This window comes from Myotis nattereri (assembly GCF_964212035.1).
Source record: "Myotis nattereri genome assembly, chromosome: 6".
Classification (NCBI taxonomy): Eukaryota; Metazoa; Chordata; class Mammalia; order Chiroptera; family Vespertilionidae; genus Myotis; species Myotis nattereri.
Window position 1 is genome coordinate 56542534 of NC_138081.1, and position 20323 is coordinate 56562856.

Genomic DNA, 20323 nt, shown 5'->3' on the forward strand with positions numbered 1-20323 from the left:
AGATGAAATCTCTCCACCTTTCTCTCAGGAGAGAATAACTACTAGACACTATAATCAGGATTCAAATGAATTAATGTGGTACTCATCCTATATAATAAAAGACTAATATGCTAAGTGTCCGATCAACCAGTTGGCCATTCAAGCAATCTATGCATAGTATGCTATGATATGCCAAGGACACTCAACCGCTCACTATGACATGCACTGACCACCAGGCAGACACTCTGACTGGTAGGTTAGCTTGCTGCTGGGGTATGGAAAATCGGGACTGAGCACTGAGCGAGACTGAGCGAGACTGAGCGAGATGGGATGGACACGCCCTGGAACCCTCCCTTGATCCCTCCCTGGCTGGCCAACTTCCTGTGTCTCTCCCAGCCCCGACTGTGCACTGGTGGGGTCCCTCAGCCTGGCCTGCACCCTCTCGCAATCCAAGACCCCTCAGAGGATGTTGGAGAGCTTGTTTCAGCCCAATCCCACAGGTGAGGCCTCTAGTGAAATACAAAAACAGATAAGGAAATTACCAATTCATTAGGTATTATGAACCAGAACAAACATATAGATAGTAAGAATTCTATTGTGCTACAATATTGCATTTAATATATGTTTACTTGACTTTTCTGAAAGCATGTACTGTCGTGACCATTATTTAACATTTTGATTTGAATTATTTATTTCAATATTTATGAATAAAAGTTATTTACTTCTAAAAACAGGGTACTCTCATCCCTTATGTTATGTCAGTCAGAAATGTGCCCTGAATCATAATTTCCCTACCAAATTCCATCCACTGTTACAGCTTCCTAAACTGAAAGATGCTTGCAAGGGTCAGGCTGATATTTCTCATTCCTTCTCATAATCTAATTTCTAAGTCATTTTTCTTAGCATAAATTATATATGCTACAAATCAAAGGAAAAACAGGGTTTGCCAATGACACCTCCAACTTTTAAAATTTAATACTGAAAGAAGCACCATACATCATAAAGCATCAAACATTATGAACATATTTTTGAAATTCACTTTCTCTGATGTTTTAAAAATTACAGCAGGTTACCTTAAATTGTGTAATACTAATGTAATCATTTCTCTAAGGATCGCTGGTTCACAATTTTTATAGTGAAGATATTAGAAAAATCATATTTGTTGACTTTTTTAATAAAAATGACATCTGTATAGGTTGAACAGTGATGTTTTTCAATGTTTTATGAAAGTTTCCATGTAAGTATAGACCATACAATAACTAGGTCACTAAATACTGGCTGCTGCTTTCTGACCTTAAAAAAAACATTTAAAAAATTATCTGGCAGTGGCCGGTTTGGCTCAGTGGATGGAGCGTCGGCCTGGGGACTGAAGGGTCCTGGGTTCGATTCTGGTCAAGGGCGTGTGCCTTGGTTTTGGGCACATCCCCAGTAGGGAGTGTGCAGGGGGCAGCTGATCGATGTTTCTCTCTTGTCGATGTTTCTGGCTCTCTGTCCCTCTCCCTTCCTCTCTGTGAAAAATCAATGAAATATATTTTTTTTAAAAAGTTATCTGTACTAATGTCAGTACGTTGTCAAATTTAAGCCCTCTTTTTCAATGAGTGACTCAATAGTTGAAGATACCTGGCACTCTACCTTAAGCCTTCTATCAACCTAATTAAGTGCCATTTCATTCCTTCATTCTCTCTCATTATGCCTTAGTTTATATCCCATTACACAGAAATATGTGTATAGAAACATGTATCAGAACTATATACATCAGTTCCAAGGTAGTGTATTCCTTCAATAGTAATATAATCATTTCTCTATGGATTGAGAGAGAGCAGCAAAAGAAAAAATATTAGCGATAGTTTTTAAAATACCTGAAACAAATAAAGCAAATATTAATACTTATTACATCTATATGGCAAGTACAACAGTGTTTGTTACATTATTTTCTGAAATTTTCCACATTCTTGAATATTCCATAAAATAAAAATATAGGCTAGAAAGTTAAATTTAAATTTCAGGTAAACAACAAATAATTCAGTATAATATGTCCCATGAACATTTGGGACATACTTGCATGGGACACACTATACTAAAAAATATGTTCATTTTTGCATTAAAAAATTACATATATGCTTTATTTTAAGATTTTTTTTTTTCATTTTTAAAAAGAGAGGAAGGGAAAGGAGAGGAAGAGAAGCATCCACTTGAGAGCTGAAGATACATCTATCAGCTGCCTCCCACATACGCCCTACCTGGGATCCAGCCTGAAACTCAGGCATGTGCCCTCACCAGGAATCAAACTGGCAACCCCTCAGTGCTCAGGATAATGCCCAACCAACTGAGCCACACAAGCCACAACAGAGAATAGATGTGTGCATATGCACATATACACATATATTCTGTCTACTGTCAGCTTCATCCAAGAGAATGAGCCCCATGAGGGCAGGAACTTTGCTTTGTTCACCTCAGTATCCACAGCCACCTAAAACAGTGCCTGGGGCATAGTAAATTCTCAATAAATATTTGTATAATGGATGGACTGACAAAAAGGATAAAGCAGTGGTTCTCAACCTTCCTTATGCCGCGACCCTTTAATACAGTTCATGTTATGGTGACTTCCAATTTCATTGTTAAAATTGAACATAATTAAAGCATAGTGATTAATCACAAAAACAATATGTAATTATATATGTGTTTTCCGATGGTCTTAGGCGACCCCTGTGAAAGGGTCATTCGACTCCCAAAGGGGTCGTGACCCACAGGTTGAGAACCACTGGGATAAAGGGAGGCCAAAGCTGCCACAAAAAAAGGACCATATTTACAGGTCTGGATTCCCATATATTTGTTTTTTTAATGCTTATATCATCTTTATTTCAATACTTCAAAATATATTTTCACAGAAATTAGTTTAATTATTTGATTAATGTATTTCAGTTCTTAAGAAGAGATAAGATGTTCTACAAACTAGTACGTTTACTCCAAATTTACATAAAGAAATCAAAATCTAATGTGACTTATTCAACTCACTATGCCATTTTTCTCAAAGAACTCAAAAACTCACACATGCATAAATTTAATTCTAAAATTAGTGTTCAGGTAAACATTTTTGAAATCTCAAGCTAACAGAGCAGAAAAGCAAAAGCAAGGGTAAAAGAAAAGTCGGTATTTGTTAGAAACTCTAGGGTGGGAGTGGGCTCAGAAGGAAAATCATTGTAGAATGTAAAAACAGCTTTCATTCATTTAACTGAAATTTCTTAACTAGTATTTCTACTACATGTTAGGCAGGTAGCCATGGTGAGCAAAATCAATGTGGTACTTGCCCTTGTGACGTTTATAGTCTGGTGGGGAAGACAAGCCAATTAAACAAGCTATGTCCATACAAAAGAAAACCGCTATAAAAGTGGCCAGTGAAGAGTATGATCAGAACAAAAAGAGAGTTGGGAAGGGGAAGCAGCTTTCTTATACTGAGACTTCAAGAATGAAGAGTTGGCCAGGTCAAGAGGGTAACATATTCCAGCTCAGGGGTAAGAACATTTCACATTCAGGAACTGAAAAGATGAACAGAGTGTAGTGGTCAATGAGTAATGTGATAAGAGATGGTGCTGGAGGGATAGGTAAGAAGCAGGTCATGAAGGGCCTCATAAGTTACGTTGTATAGAAATTATTTTAATAGTAAAAAAATTTCCCAAAGAGTTTTTGACCTGAGCTGTGTTTAATAAGGATTACCATGACTGCAGTAAAGGGCATGGACCACAGGAAAGCAAGATGGGGAAGCGAAAGGTACTAGAAAATTATTGCAGTAATCCAGATGAAAAGCAAAGAGGACGCGTTCCTGAACTGAAGTAATGATACTGATTCAGAAAAGAGTGGATGAATCAAAGTGATTAAATCAAATCTATTTGGCTTGTTCTAATTATCTGTATTTGTGGTGGGGTAGAGGGAAAAATCAAGGCCGACTTCCACATTTATAGATCAGAATGACGGTACAGTTCACTGAACTATGGGGATTTTCTTTTATGGGAAGGGGAATGGCAGGAATATCATGAATTCAATCACAAACAAATTGAATGTGAGATGTCTGTATGACATTGTATGAAATGTACAGTAAAGATTGAATATTCAGGTGTGGAAGAGAGAAGATTGGTTTAGGACAGCCGTGGGCAAACTATGGCCCGCGGGCCGGATCCGGCCCGTTTGAAATGAATAAAACTAAAAAAAAAAAAGACTGTACCCTTTTATGTAATGATGTTTACTTTGAATTTATATTAGTTCACACAAACACTTCATCCATGCTTTTGTTCCGGCCCTCCGGTCCAGTTTAAGAACCCATTGTGGCCCTCGAGTCAAAAAGTTTGCCCACCCCTGGTTTAGGATCTAAATATCAGAATCAGCCCTGGCCGGTTTGGCTCGGTGGATAGAGCGTAGGCCTGCGGACTGAAGGGTCCCAGGTTTGATTCTGGTCAAGGGCATGTACCTTGGTTTCGGGCACATCCCCGGTAGGGGGTGTGAAGGAAGCAGCTGATCGATGTTTCTCTCTCATCGATGTTTCTAACTCTCTATCCCTCTCCCTACCTCTCCGTAAAAAATCAATAAAATATATTTAAATAAATAAGTAAATATCAGAATCATGAGGAATACCACTAGAAGAGAGAAAAAAAGTCACCCAAGGATTTTTATGTAGACTGAGAAGAAAAGGCAGCATGAGGTGGCAGCACATGAGCCTTTAAGGAATAAATAGATGGAAAAGGTTTATAAAAGGGAATTTCTACAGTAGAAGACCAAAAAACGCTGGTAGAAAACAAACACAGAAGTGTGTTATCTCCAAAACCAAGGAAAGAAGGGGTTTTAAGAAACCAGTACAGTCAACAATGTCAAATGATGTCAAGAAATGTGACCAAACGCCCCACTGGATTCAGAATTCCAGCAATGTTCTTCCAGTGTTCTGTTTCTAATAAATACAAACAGAAGAGCTCCAAAAAAAAACTGATGTAAAATCAGTCACTCTTCAAACTCCCTCATTTTTTTCCAAGTTGATGGCCAAAATCAGTGACTTTTTCACTTTTTAAATCAGTGACAAAGCCTTCATTTTGCAAACTTCAGGTTGGTCAAGGGAGCGTTCACTGGCCATACATGAGTATTTTTCCTTGCCAGAAGTCAATTCACTGAACAGTCTCACAAAGCCAGCATCCTGATTAGAATCTCCAACAGTGAAGAAGTAGTGTATGCCTTACTTTTTTCCCTGGTATCTTGCATGGCTCTTGGCCTGTGCCAAGGAACTCAATAAATATTTGTTCAGTGATGTGTACTCAGAGCATTAATCTGTGAAGCTTCCCAGAAATGATTTTTTTTTTATAATTTTTTTTTATATTTTATTGATTTTTTACAGAGAGGAAGGGAGAGAGATAGAGAGCCAGAAACATCGATGAGAGAGAAACATCGATCAGCTGCCTCCTGCACATCTCCTACTGGGGATGTGCCCACAACCCAGGTACATGCCCTTGACCGGAATTGAACCCGGGACCCTTCAGTCTGCAGGCCGACGCTCTATCCACTGAGCCAAACCAGTTTCAGCCCAGAAATGATTTTTAAGTTATTCCTTACCAGTTCAATCCCTGGAGTAGAGACAGTACTAATATTTTTGCAAAGCTTCCTTCACTCCTTAAAGAATGCTAAGGAAAAACTGTTTAGTGAGTCTCCAAGGTATTACCTAAGCAGGCCTCATTTTAGAAAATGCATGCAACACTGGTGGAAAATGTACTAAACTTATTTTTGCAAACGGAGTATCACCTTCATATTAATTCCTTCTTATAAGTCATTCATGTAGAATTTTATAACTAAGTTTCTTAAATCAAGATGGAAGGATATTTATTTCAATCATAAATAAGACCAGAATTTAACATTTTTATATTGTTCCATCTGATTTAGCCTGTTAAACATTTTTATTCATTTTTTTAAAAGTAAAGAAAGCCCTAACCGGTTTGGCTCAGTGGTTAGAGCGTCGGCCTGCGGACTGAAGGGCCCCAGGTTCGATTCCAGGCAAGGGCATTTACCTTGGTTGCGGGCACATTCCCAGTGAGAGGTGTGCAGGAGGCAGCTGATTGATGTTTCTCTCTCATCGATGTTTCTAACTCTCTATCCCTCTCCCTTCCTCTCTGTAAAAAATCAATAAAATATATTTTTTAAAAAAAGTAAAGAAAATTTTTTAAAAAGACAACCTGTCTCATCAGTAAGCATTCTTTCTTGGTATGGAATGTAAGTTTTTCTTTATCATATTTGCATGACATTTTTCTTAGCTATAAAACCGAGTAACTTGATTTCAAAATCACTGACAATTTCAAAATGACCTAGCAAGTATTTGAAAATGCTAGAAAACATTAGTGACAAAAGAAAGCTGTTTAGGGATCAAGCAAGCTAAATCATGAAAAATAAATTCAATCAAAATTATTTAGCCTATATTTAATTGGCATCTCTAGGGAAACTTTTTCTAATGCGAGACTATCATAACTATCATTACAAACGGATGATGAACGCACAGTGCAGAGTAGAAGCCAAAGTTGAATTCTTAACTTTTGACAACACTTTGAAAATCAGAGAAATAATTTCAATCTATGAAACTTGAAATCTGGTGATAGAAACATCAGCTATTCAATCTAACCTAGGGACAAACAGAAAATATGATTACTATTTGGAACTGCACATGTGATTACACTCGTATCAAACTTTTAGCTACCACTAAAACTACGCTTCTTTTAAACCAAAGAATAGCAGGACACAAGAACACACTGCAGTCAATGAATAAGCCAATTTGTGATAAGAAACCTACTTAGCGCGCGCGCGCGCGCACACACACACACACACACACACACACACACACACTTACTTCAAAACGACATTCTAGACTGCCCGATTGCTAAATCCACTCACAACTCACTATGGTCAGCTCCCTGCCCAGCCTATTTACTTTTCAGTGCAGGTTTAAAAAACACACACACAAGGAAGCAGCACTCCCTCCCTGAATCTACGTGAAGAAAACGAAAAAGTTACCACGACTTTGGAACGAAACACACACACACACACGAAAACTAATTCCCGACACACGGGAAGGAATAACCAGCACACGTGGCCCTCACTCCGTGGCCTAACACCTGGGAAATGTGTGGCTCGGGTCCTTTCTGTGATCCCGGCCCCACGTACAAACTCCAAGAATGGGAGGAACGGCCAGAGGTCTGGGACGGTCCGGGCAGTGGGTGACAGCTCGGGGCGGCCTCCCAGGCTGAACGCACACCACCGCGGGGCCAGCCCGCCCGCCGCGCCCTCCCCGCAGTCCCCGCCTCCCGCCAGCCCCAGGGGGCCGCGGCGCCCCCTCCCCGCCGCCCTCCCCACCTGCTCACCTCCAAACTCGGGCTCACGCGCTTCCCATCCCTCCGTCAACTCGGGCTCCGCGCCTCCCTCCCTTTCGGTTTTACTTTGCCTTCCCACGCCAGGTGGGGCGCGCGGGGCAGGGCTGGGGATGCCAGGAGGCCGCCGCGCCCTGGTCCGCACCCTAACGCCGGGCTTGCCCGGGTCCGCTCGCTGTTCCAGGTCACAGCACGCGCGGATGGCCAGACCGCCACCGCCAGACGCACAGACAGACCCGGCAAGTAGGGATGGGGCGGAGACGGCGCGGGCCCCCACGTCACCCGCGGCGCCAACGTAGGCACGTCGCTCCCTCCGGCCCCGCCCCTCCCGCGTGCGCGCGCCGCCGGCCGCCCCGCCCCCGGCCTGCTGAGCTCCGAGCAGGACCTGGCCCGAGGCGAGGGCGCGCCCCGGACGGTGACTCCAGGTCTGTTGCGTGCCCAGGGCTGTCTCCTCCAGCTGTTTGTCTGAGAGTCTAACCCTGCAATTACTGGAGTTGGCCGAAAATCCCTCCCGCCCTGATCTGTAAAGTGAAGGCATGGAGAAAAGCATTCCTCTTAAAGGCAAAGGAGAGAGGAGCAGTGACTATGTATGAAGAACCATGTAAATGCCACCACCAAATGCCATCACCAGCCAGAGCTGCCCGCTGCTGCTGCTGAGTACTTTGTACAGGGTTCCCTGGTTTCAAGTCCTGCTTTCTGGATTCTCCGTGTACTTCTCTTCAAGTTATCTCTGCTAGTTGCCTCTTTGGTTGGACCACCCACCACCAAAAACAAACTGGTGATTCTCTGGCTAAATTGAAAACAACAGGAAGGCAACATTCAGGAAAAAATTGACTATCCACAAGAACTGTGCAGTGTATGCATGTATAGTCCTGGACTACAAGTTGGGCATGTAAACATGGTATTGAAACCAGCCCAAAGGACCTTCAGGCTTTTGCCTGCCACCCTGAAGCCAAACACCCGACACAGGTGCTGCTGGAAGGAAAGAGGTTTATTCAAGTGCTCATCACTGGAGAAAATGGGGGACTCTCATCTCCAAGCCCATCTTAGCATCTCAGTGCAGGCAGGGGTTTTTATAGGTGGGCTGTTGAAAGAGGTGTACTAAGGAATTCTGGTGACCTGCAGTTTCACATTCCCACTCTCAGGTGGTTTTGATGTTCTCTTTGGTATGTGTCAGCGTCTATCATTTTTTCTCACTGCAGGTTTTATTGCTGATATCTGGGGACAGAATGTTTCAGGCCTGGCTAGCCATCAACATCTGCTGGACTACTGTGATCAAGACCGGTGAAAAGGAGAACTGGAACTGCTGCTACCTGTAACATGCTTAAATATGAAACATATTTTAGATCAGTGATGGTGAACCTTTTGAGCTCGGTGTGTCAGCATTTTGAAAAACCCTAACTTAACTCTGGTGCCGTGTCACATAGAATTTTTTTGATATTTGCAACCATAGTAAAACAAAGACTTATATTTTTGATATTTATTTTATATATTTAAATGCCATTTAACAAAGAAAAATCAACCAAAAAAATGAGTTCACGTGTCACCTCTGACACACATGTCATAGGTTCGCCATCACTGTTTTAGACTGTAAGTTTTGTTAGTCTATACCTTATACCCTGTTACAGTATGAGTTAATAATGTGTTAATAATTTGCTCTTCCATCCCCCCTTCTCATAGGAATGTGTCGTAACCTGGTTGAACTTATTTTTATAGAGAAGCAGTCAATAGTGACCCAGTGATACTCTTCACCGGCCAAACCACATCTGGAGTTCTTTGTTCAGTTCTAGATTGAGCACTTTAAGAAGACATCAATGAAGTTGGAATTATTTCAAAGGGGAGCAAAATGATGGAGAGAACTCAAAAGTACCACCAATGAAGAAGTAGTGATTGAACTTGGAAGGATTTTTATAGAAAGGAAAAAGCTACTGGGACTACCTCCAAATAAGTAAAGACTCATCAGAGGACAGATTTGTTTCATGTGGTCTTAAGAAGTGCACACTTAAGAGATACAGATTTCAGATGTGAAAAGAAGATTTCCTCCTAACACCAGCCAGAAAAGTTGTGGCTTAGGGTGGGTGGAAGCCCTGACCATTGGATTTTACTTTAAGGAGATTCCTATGGTTTTTAAAGGGGAATGGGTACAGAGAAGCCATGCATCAAGAGAATTAGTTGATGGTTTTTTTTAAAGCCATTTCCAACCTTGAGATTCAATTAGTCTATAATTTCAGCCTTAAAAAGAATTTACAGGTTAGCTATGAGACAAGACAAAATGCATCAAAAGGTAAATAATGAAAGGAGGCCATATGATAATGAGCAGTACTAACAATAAATGCTAGTACATTTATTTTTCTCATTACAATTCCAGAGGCTTAAGGGAGAAGGAGGAAATGAAAATAGACTGTGTCTAGAACTGCCCTGTCCAGTAGGGTAGCCACTAGCCAAATATGGCTATTTACACTTGAAATGTAGCTAATCTGAATGGAGACATGCAGTAAATCTGAAATACACACCAGATATTGAAGACTTAGTTCAAAAAATGTAAAATATCTTAATACTTATGCTGACTACATGTTAAAATAATGGCATATATTGGGTCAATATATTAAAATTAATTTCACCTGTTTATTTTTTTAATGTGCTTACTAGAAAATTTTAACCCTACCAGACCACTGTACCGATTTTTCGGTTATTTCAGTGGATTGGCACACAAAGGTAGAATATTGGCACTAGATGAAAGGTAGACCTATTTTCTACAATGTCTCCAAGTTCCATCTTATTCTAACCACTTGTTTGCATGTAACTAACATTTTTCTATATCATGTTGGTTTTTTCTCTTTAATGCTCAGGAGCCCAGGTATAGGGGACAGTTAGGTTCAGGGCCTCAGGTCTGGTAGACTTAATATATGGCTTGAATCTTATTTCTATTAGATAGTTCTGGCCAAAAAAAATATACTTCATTGAATTTATCAAAACTATCTATAAAGGAGAGTGAACTGGAAGACATTCTATCTACTAAAAACAGAGGAAAACCATATTAATGACCAATTCTTTTTATACATATACTAGAGACCTGGTGCACAAAATTCATGCACAGGGGGTAGGGGGTCCCTCAGCCCAGCCTGCAACAATGCCAGCGTCCCTCATCCTGGCCTCTGGCCCAAGGCCCCTCTCCTCCTTCCATGTGGCTGGGGCGGGGATACTGGGCTTGCATCACCATGAGCCCAGCGTGAGCCCAGCATCCCTCGCCCTGGCCTCTGACCCGAGGCTCTTCCCCTCCCTCCACGTGGCTGGGTTGGGAACCCTCCCCTGCCTCCACGAGTCTGGGGCGCAGACGCTGGGCTCGCATTGCTGGGGCAACACCACCAGCGACCCACCCTGGACCACTATGGGTGCTTTCCATCTTTGTTGTCAAGTGATGGTTAATTTGCATATTTCTCTTTTATTAGATGGGATGAACATAAAAAGAATCAACAGGCAAATCAGGGTAATCACCACTATGAAAAAGACAAAGAAAGGCAGGTAGAAAAACTAACTCCAAAGGAATCAAGTATAATTCCTGAGATAAAAGAACATTTCTAAAAAGCACTCCAATTTATAATTCTCCAGTATTAAAAATATATTACATCAGGGTACTTTGAAAAAGGAACAACCATAGAATGAAATAGAGTTCTGAAACACTTATAAAACATCATTACTTAAGTAAAACCAAAGAAATCTAGAACATAACATACATAAACATAAAAGAAAATATGAGAAAAGATTCATGGAGAGCCAATTCAGCAGACTTAACATTCAACTAGTGGAAGAGTTTAAAAAAGAAAAATTGAGAAAAATATTTTTAATTATATGTTTAATTATAGGAGGCCTTTTTAGGATATAGAAGAAAAGTTTTCAAGTTTAGTAGACTATAGGGTACTAGAAAATAGATTTAAAAAGACTCATACTCATTATGCTAAGTGATTTCACTCATATGTGGAATCTAATGAACAAAATTAATGAATAAGCAAAATCCAGATAGGTTGACAGCTGTCAGGGGTGTTTTGTCAGGAGTTCTATTACTATGGGAGATGAAGAGATATTTGAAGACAAGTTTTTTTATCCAGGATGCTGTTTTCTTGCTCAATTAAAGCAAATTTACTGGTATTAAAAACCTAAGGAGAGCCTCTCTTCATTTCTTATCAGAATGAGTGGAATATCAAGAATAATTTTCTCTCTTTCAAGCACATAAGAGATCTTGAAAATAAGAGAATAAAAAAAATGGCAACATAAAATCTTGGATATTAATTATTTTAAGGATTAATTTTTCCTGAAGTTTAGAGTGTTCTTAAGCATGTTTAATACAGTCAAATTGAATATTTCATTCACTCTTCCCACAATAATTAAGCATATATCACATAACCCACACTTTGCTATGCATTGTGGAACTTTAAAAAAAAATATCATCTCTAGTCTCAAGGAACTTAGAGGAACTTACAATGTGGGTGGGTGACAAAATTTTTTTTAACATATTTTTATTGATTTCAGAGAGGAAGGGAGAGGGAAAGAGAAATAGAAACATCAATGATGAGAGAGAATCATTGATCGGCTGCCTCCTGCACTCCCCACACTGGGAATTGAGCCTGCAACCTGGGCATGTGCCCTTGACCGGAATTGAACCCTGGACCCTTCAGCCCGCAGGCCGACGCTCTATCCACTGAGCCAAACCAGTTAGGGCTGGGTGGGTGACAAATTTAACACAAAACTATTTGAGAACAATTAAGTGCTGAGTTGTGAGGTATATTATGAATCCCCAAAATTGTCCAAAGTAAAGATAGGCCACTGCTGCATTCAGGAGATTAAAAACTTTTGTGCAAAAAGCGAACACTGAATTGGGCATAAAGAAGAGGTAGAATTTATATGCAAAATTATGAAGAGTTATTTGTAGGATTGATTCTAGAGAATAAGACACACTGAGTTTAAAGTCCGAGTTGTTGCTGGTGGTAGCCTAAAGGCTAAAAATGGCTGACTTGGTAGTTTATAAACAGGTTTCATTTCTGGTTCTTGCTCTATATTGTAACCACAAGTAGCAGCAGAATGCCTGACACATAGCAGATAGCAAATACTTGTTAAAGCAATACAAATTTTTGCACTGAATATTTCCTTTATTATGTGGCTAAGAACTTTCATTTTTTTTTTATTGAGGTATAGCTTTACAAAAATAGAGGTATACTAAAATGAGACTACTACCCAAATTAAGATATAGACCATTTCCAACACTCCATAATACTCCCTATGACCTTCCCAATGAGCATTCAAATCTCCCCACCCCAGCCCAGAACATTCCAAGATAGCCACTATTCTGACTTCTATCAACTGTGATTAGTATTCCTGGTTTTCACATAAATAAAATCATAGTATGTCACTCAACATATTTTCATGTGGTTGACACCTGGCCTTACTTTACAACACTTGTTGATATTTGAAAGAGATACTTTTCCACCTTCTATTTAAAAAATATTTTCTTGTGGGAAAACCCCATAAAGGTGCTTATTGTAGAGTAATATACATTCAAGGTGTCATTGATCTTTAAACTTTAAAGACAGGTTGTGCTTACTTTAAAGGTAGGCAAGGTCATCATAAACTCCATCCTATACCTTTATAGTACAACTTGGTACTTCAAAAGTGACAATCAGGTGAACTTGCTGTGGCTCTTGCTCAAACAAACCTGAAAATTCCCTATGAAAAGTTTAGATCAACTGCAAAGTTAGAGGCACAATCCCTACCCTCACTTCTGACACTAACTGCAAGAATGGAGTAGGAGTACTAACATTTTCTTTTCCCCTAATTATATATTATATATATATATATATATATATATATATATATATATATGTAAATTACTGACCTGTAATGTGTATTTTACATTGACAACCGCAACAAAATAAAATTCAGTTTCCCAGGAGACTGTAAAGCTAGAACTGACCATGAATGAAAGACAATGCTGAGTAGCAGCGTTTCAGTGATATTGAGGCTTGGAAATTAGCTAAGTGTACAGGATTCCCTGTAAACTTCCAAAGACCTCCATAAGGAACAGTGAAATTGTCAAAATTGTTCCTATATTTTGAACATTCTTTCTTTACATAAATGTGTTGGAGAGTCATCACTGAGGAACAAACACCATTATAGTTTAAAATGAAATTAAGAGATTTATTGGTTAAGGTGCCATTTATTATTAACTAGACTAGAGGCCTGGTGCACGAATTTCATGCACAGGTGCAGTCCCTAGGCCTGGCCGGTGATCGAAGCATGAGCATCTGGCATGGAAGGCCAGGTCCCAGCTGACCTCTGGACCCTGGGCAGCACCTGGGGCCCCAGGCCCCTGCGCACACCCTCTGCCTGAGTCATGGCACCCAAGTCCCCATGAGGGGATGCAGTGAGTGCAGCTGGATGCCTCAGGCCAGGGCACAGTGTGGGCCTCTGGGCTGCCCAGCAGCGCCACATGGAAGCTGGGCGGGCAGCATACTCTCTCCCAGCCGGCCTTGTAGACTGGCTCCCAAGGGCAGTGGCCTGGCTTACCCAGAAGAGGCCACGCAGGTGTGGGGAGCATTCCTCATGGGTGCCTGGCACCTGAGTACTGGGGTTTCCCTGGTGCATGAGCCTTGGTGTCCTGGAGGAGGGTAGCAGGGGGAATGAGGGCAAGCTCAGCAGACAATGTGCATTCTCACCACACTTCCATCCTCATCACCCCCACTCCCAGGTAGCTGGTGAGAGGTCACAGCCCCACCCCTCCCCGCCTGGGCACCGTGGGAGGTTGGTCGCCACCACCCACCCTCAGTTCCCAATCTCAGCCCTGGGCCCAGCCCCGATTGAGTGATTAGGGCTTGCTGGCCACTGGTTGCAGTCTGCAGGGGGATCGATCGGGGCCAGCCCCTGGCCTGGCCCCCTCAGTGCCTGGGAGCTGGGCTGCAGCCCTGCTCCCTGCCACTGTCACTCTTCGCCATCTGCAGGGTGATCAGCAGGGCAATTGGGTCTCGCTCACACCCACCTTGGCCTGGCACTGCCCACTCACCTGCTCCACCATTCTGTCACAGTCCTGCTCCCATTGGGGCCCACCGGGGCCAGCAGTGCCTCCACTGCTGCCTGCTGCCAGCGCTGTCTGCTACCAGCGCTGTGTCGCTGATGCTCACCATGTTCCACACCACCCCGTGGTGGTCAGCACAAGTCATAGGGAGTAGTCGAATGCCCAGTCAAACAATTTGCATATTAGGCTTTTATTATATAGGATGTACTGTTTCTGCTTAAAGTAATTTTTAAGTACTGTTTTGATAGATTTAGCTTCTTTTCTAGTTTATATGTGAGTTATACTTTTTTGTTCTTGTTAAGATATAGTAGAGATACAGGACTTCAGTTGATGAAATAGCTTACAGACGAAATGCCATCTTTGCAGCTCAAGCCGGGCAAGGGCAGTTGAAATCAATCAAATCACAGAACCGCCAGGCAGCTGTTGTAGAGTCATTGGTCAGGAAGGGCAAGGTTTGTCAGGCATAAGATTCTGATTCCATAGCCTTGAGAGGCTCAGACTGAAAGCTATATTGCACTAACTCTGTAGGGTGATCTGAAGGTTCATTCATCCATTCATTCAATTTTGACATATATTGAGCACCTACTGTGAGTCAACAGACACACTAGTAAACAAGATAAACACTGTGTTGGTTTTTACAGACGATAGCTGACATTCACTGTGCATCTACCTGCTGTTTACTTGTCACAGTGCTGAACACCCTTCCTGGAATAATGCCGGTGGTTCTTGATCCAGCATCTAGAAGGGTTCAGAAACCTGAAAAAGGGCTGTGCATAAATTGAATAAGATTCCAGAGATGAAACATAATTTTGAAAGGCATTATAGGGAGTCAGAGAAGACTTAGCTAAAGGAACTAAGTTCTCCTTGTCTCAGGGCCCTTTGCTATTTATTAACACAATTTGTCCTAAGGCGTGGTGGAGATATACACATCAAAGGGTAGGGTTTCCCATACACAGTCTATTGTCAGATTTGAGGAAATGCCTCTGGCTGTTCAGGTGTTTGGCCAGTAGGAGGCAATAACATGTAAATTAAGATGCCTTTAGCTGTCTGGCAGCAAGCAATCATTTAATGCATCCTTTTCAGGTTTGGGGAAATGCCCTCAGCCATCTCCAGATGATCAGCCCTGCTGACATGCTGGAATTGGCTTCCAGCACTAGAACACTAAGAGGGTGTATTACTCTCATTTTTAATAATAAGTGGTTTTATCTAGATTTCACAGGCAAGGAAACTGAGTCTCTAAGAGGTTGATGATCTGGCTGAAAGAAATTGTCTAAAGACCACTTGTCCCACCCTCTGAAGCTGAACTTTCTTGCTCTTGCCAGTTGTAATGGACATAGTTTCTCAGTCCCTAAAAAAAGTAGCTTTATCTTCTCTGCCACTTTCGGTTTCTGTGCTGGATATAAGAGCCCCATCTTTCGGCAAGATGTGGAATTTCATAAAGAATGACGGGACTGATGACAGACTTGTCAAGCATTACCTTAGCTCTTCTTTATTAAATGGTTTATTATCTAGAATTCTAGTATTTTTCTAGACCAGAAGAAGGGACACATTTTGATTACATTTCTGCCAGTTGGTATTCATTTTGCTATTATGCAGAAGAAAGTTAGAAAAATAAGAACAGATCTTAATTTTAGTACATGTATTAGTACTTAAAATATACATTCAAGGTTGCTTAAAAATAAGTTCTTCCTTAAAAATGTACTATTGATTTTACAATTTTTAAAAATATGTATTTATTTATTTGGAGAGAGAAGAAAGGAGAGGGAGAGAGAGAAACGTGGATAGGCTGCCTCCTGTATACCCTCTGCTAGGGATGAAGACTGCAACCTGAGCATATGATTTTTAAATTTTTTAAATTTAAGATCTGGCTACAATTAAGGAAAGAAGAGAAAAATTGTCCTAGCCTGAACATAAAGTCTCAGATTGACACAATCCTGAACAAACATGATTCTTTAGCAAGTGAAGTTTCACTAAAGTGAAGTTTGACAGAAGGAATGCTGAGTAAGTGCTCAATGGGAGTATTTCTCCTTTTAAACTTTCACAAAGACACAACTAGCAATTATAAATACTCACAGGGTGGGGCAAAAGTAGGTTTACAGTTGTGAGTATACAAAACAGATAATTCTTGCATTATTATTTATGAATTATTGTATTATTTTCCATATAAAAAACTTTTGCCCCATCTTGGATATAAGCAAAACAAGATTAACCAATAATTTTTTATTATGTGTATAGTACTAATTATAATGATTTATTTTATAAAAGCAGATATCTATATATATAAAAGCTCAGCGACCAAACAGTGGAATGACCAGAACAACTGGTCGACCAGTCACTATGATGTGCACTGACCACCAGGGGGCAGACGCTCAATGCAGGAGCTGCCCCTGGTGGTCAGGGCACTGCCACAATGCCTCAGAGGGCGGGTCCACAGCTGCTCGGCTGACTGGGATGAGCAGCGCTCCCACAGTGGGCCGATCCCCGCAGGCCATGCCCCACCAAATCCATGTACCAGGCCTCTAGTTATATAATATCTTCCCATTGCTTGAAACTCTGGAAGTGACAACTATATCCTACCAATAGTAAGCTTGTGTGTTGAAACCTCATCCTACAGAATGAATAGAGGTTTCTATTGTCCACAACTGATATCCGTTCCAAAACTCTAGCTCTATTTTCCCTGACTTACATCCATTGCCCTGATAAGTTTTAGGAATGATGACCAGTCCTAAAGCATCAGCATTCTTCTGGTCCACCCCCAAGCAGTCAGTCTCCTCTTAGGCTCTAAATTTCCTGGAGTAGAGGTGAAGTCAGACCTCAGCCTACAGTTCACTTAAGCTTTTTGGGGCATCTGTACAACACTAGTTCTTTGCATTTTTCAACTGCAGAAAACACATTTCAAAGTTCTCCCATAATCCACTGGCTGAACCCCTCAATAGACTTCAGGTTAAAAGGTCATACTTATCTATACCTATTCTCCACACAGGGTGGGTACTCACAGCACAGTGGCAGCCCTCCAAAGAAGCTTCTCCTTTAATTCTCTGACACTTTCTAATATCATTGATCTGATTGAACACTCAAAGAATCATGTAACAGTTTCTTTTTTTATTTTATTATTTTTATTTTTTGTTTATTATTTATTTATTTATTTATTTATTTATTTATTTATTCTTTATTAGTTAAGGTATTACAAATGTGTCCTCATCCCCTCCATTAAACCCCTATACTCCCCCCCGCCCCACTCATGCTCTCATCCCCCTGTTGTCCATGTCCATTGGTTTGGCTTATATACATGCATACATGTCCTTTGGTTGATCTCTTCCCCTTACCCCCTCCCTCCTCTACTTTCCCTCTGGGATTTGATAGTCTGATTGCTGTTTCTCTGTCTTTGGATCTGTCCCTGTTCATCAGTCTATGTTGTTCTCTATATTCCACAAATGAGTGAGATCATGTGGTATTTATCTTTCTCTGACTGGTTTATTTCACTTAGCATAATGCTCTCCAGCTCCATCCATGCTGTTGCAAAAGGCAAGAGTTCCTTTTTTTTTTTTTTTTTACCACAGCATAGTATTCCATTGTGTAGATGTACCACAGTTTTCTAATCCACTCATCTGCTGATGGGCACTTAGGCTGTTTCCAAATCTTAGCTATGGTGAATTGTGCTGCTAAGAACATAGGGGTGCATATATCCTTTCTGAATGTAACAGTTTCTTGAATGCATTTCCTTTGTCAGCCTGCATATGGAAGGGAGACTGTCTCTCATACTCACTTGGGCACTCTGTCATCTGTTAGTACTTCAACAGAATCTCTGACAGGGAGAATCCCATTCTAAGGTCCTGTTAGATATAGAAATACAAAGAACTGGGACACATTATAGAACCTAGATGTGAGTGGCACTACTACATACCAGACCAGGATCCTGTTAATGTAAAAACATTCAGATCTGTAAAGAATTTTGTGAGTTTATTTGAACCAAACTGTTGACATATACCAGGAAGCAGAACCTCAACGAATTGAGATAATGCTCCAGAGAATGGGGAGTTCATACCTTGTTTTTATAAATTACCATCAAAAGGAAAATATGTAAGTGGGTTACATGAAATTCATTGGTGATAGTTTAAGGAGGTGGGATAAAGCAAAGCAGGGAAACCTCTGGGTTAGGATAAAAACTGATATGATGGACATGTGCTTCTTTTACATAGATAGATACCGGATAGTTTAACACAATTAACAGTTGGATAGTTTAACATAATTAACAGTTGACTATTAACTTGTTAACAATAACAATGAGGGAATGTCCTGGTGCCATTTGTTTTGCCCCTGGGGGTGCCATTTGTTTTGCCCCTGCGGGGGGGCGGGGGGGGATAAAAGGGAACTTACAAGTTACCCAGACATTTCACAGATATCTTATCTTAGATGCAAAAAGACAAATGGGCTCAGTAAAGATCTAAGTTGATCTTTGTCAGGGAAAATACCGGCCTAGGACATGACTACCCACCATAACCTGTTTATAGCCAAATATTTAATTTTCAGACCATCTTTTGTGGTTATTTTAGGTCTTTGAGTTTGTACAACTGCCATGCAGGCCTTCCCAGAACTAGTCACATTAGCATATGGCCCCTTTTGTCCACAATGCAAATATTTCTAAAATCATGTCATTATTTTCCACCTCTATTACCAACATCTTCATTCAAAGCTTCATAATCTCTTACCAGTACTGTTGCAGTCACTTGTTTCTGCCTTGATTTTTATCCCATTAAATCTCTTCTTTATAATCCACCCGATTGATTGACCTAAAATGCAAATATTACCAGGTCACTTATCTGCTTTAAACCTTTCAAAATCTCCCAATAGCCATGCCCTAGAGGCATGCTTCTCAAATGTTGGAGTGCATACCAATGCCAGGAATCTTGTTAAAATGAAGATTCTATTTAAGTAGGGTTGGAATATAGCCGCTAATCCTGCATTTCTAAACCCCTCTGAGATAATTCTGCTCCAAGAACCACACTGAGTACCAAGGACCTGGAGACATTTGGGCTTTTTAGTTGTGTCATTCAGGGACCTACCTGAACTTATCGACAGCTCTCATCTCATTTCTTACCTTTCCCCACAACTCCAGGTTAGAATCTCAGAAAAATTTATGCTGTTTTATGCCTGTCCTTTTCTTTTTTAACTGGTATTTATATATAGCGGTAACTGGGATCCTTCAATTCCTTTAAGGTTTGCCTGTTAGTTTCCCATGGCTGCTGCAACGAAGTACCTCAAACTGGATGGCTGGGGGGTGGGGGATGGGGGTGGGGGGAACACACACAAAAAACAAAAACACAGAAATTTATGTTCTCATGGTTCTGGAGACTGGAAGTCTGAAAAGGTGTCAGCAGGGCTGTGCTCCCTCCAATGGCTTTAAAGAAAAACTTGTTCCTTCCCTCTTTCACTTTCTGGTGGCTCTGGGAATCCCTGTGGTCACATTGACTCTTGCTCTTAGGCCCCATATCTCTGCCTCATATTTATAAGAAGGTGTGTGATTGCATTTAGGGCCTACCCAGATAATTCCAGATAAATTCCTCCTCTCAAAATTGTAATCACGTCTTTTGCATATAAGGTGACGTGTACCCTTTTGCCATGTAAAGCAATATTCACAGCTCCTCAGGATGAGGATGTAGACATATCTTTCTGGGGGAAGAATCATCATTTAATACACTACATGTCTCTTTTTAGAACACATGGCATACCATTTATGTAATTTATTTTTTAGAAAGTTTTTCCTGATTCCTAGCACTTATCCAAATGGCTTTGTACTTTTTTTTTACATATCAGATATCACACTATACTTAAACAGGAATTTTGGGGGTAAAATAGGACAGGTTTAGGAAATTTTAGAAATTTTGGAAATTAAGGG

General features: G+C 40.8%; 1 protein-coding gene across 1 annotated transcript in view; it reads right to left on the bottom strand.

Moving 5' to 3' along the window:
• Positions 1–7636, bottom strand: part of ASCC3 (activating signal cointegrator 1 complex subunit 3) — a 257401-nt gene extending 249765 nt beyond the window's left edge. The window contains exon 1 of the mRNA XM_081093991.1: positions 7359–7636. The gene's annotated coding sequence lies outside the window, so the exon portion shown is untranslated. The remainder of the gene's footprint in view (positions 1–7358) is intronic.
• Positions 7637–20323: the final 12687 nt, after the last annotated feature.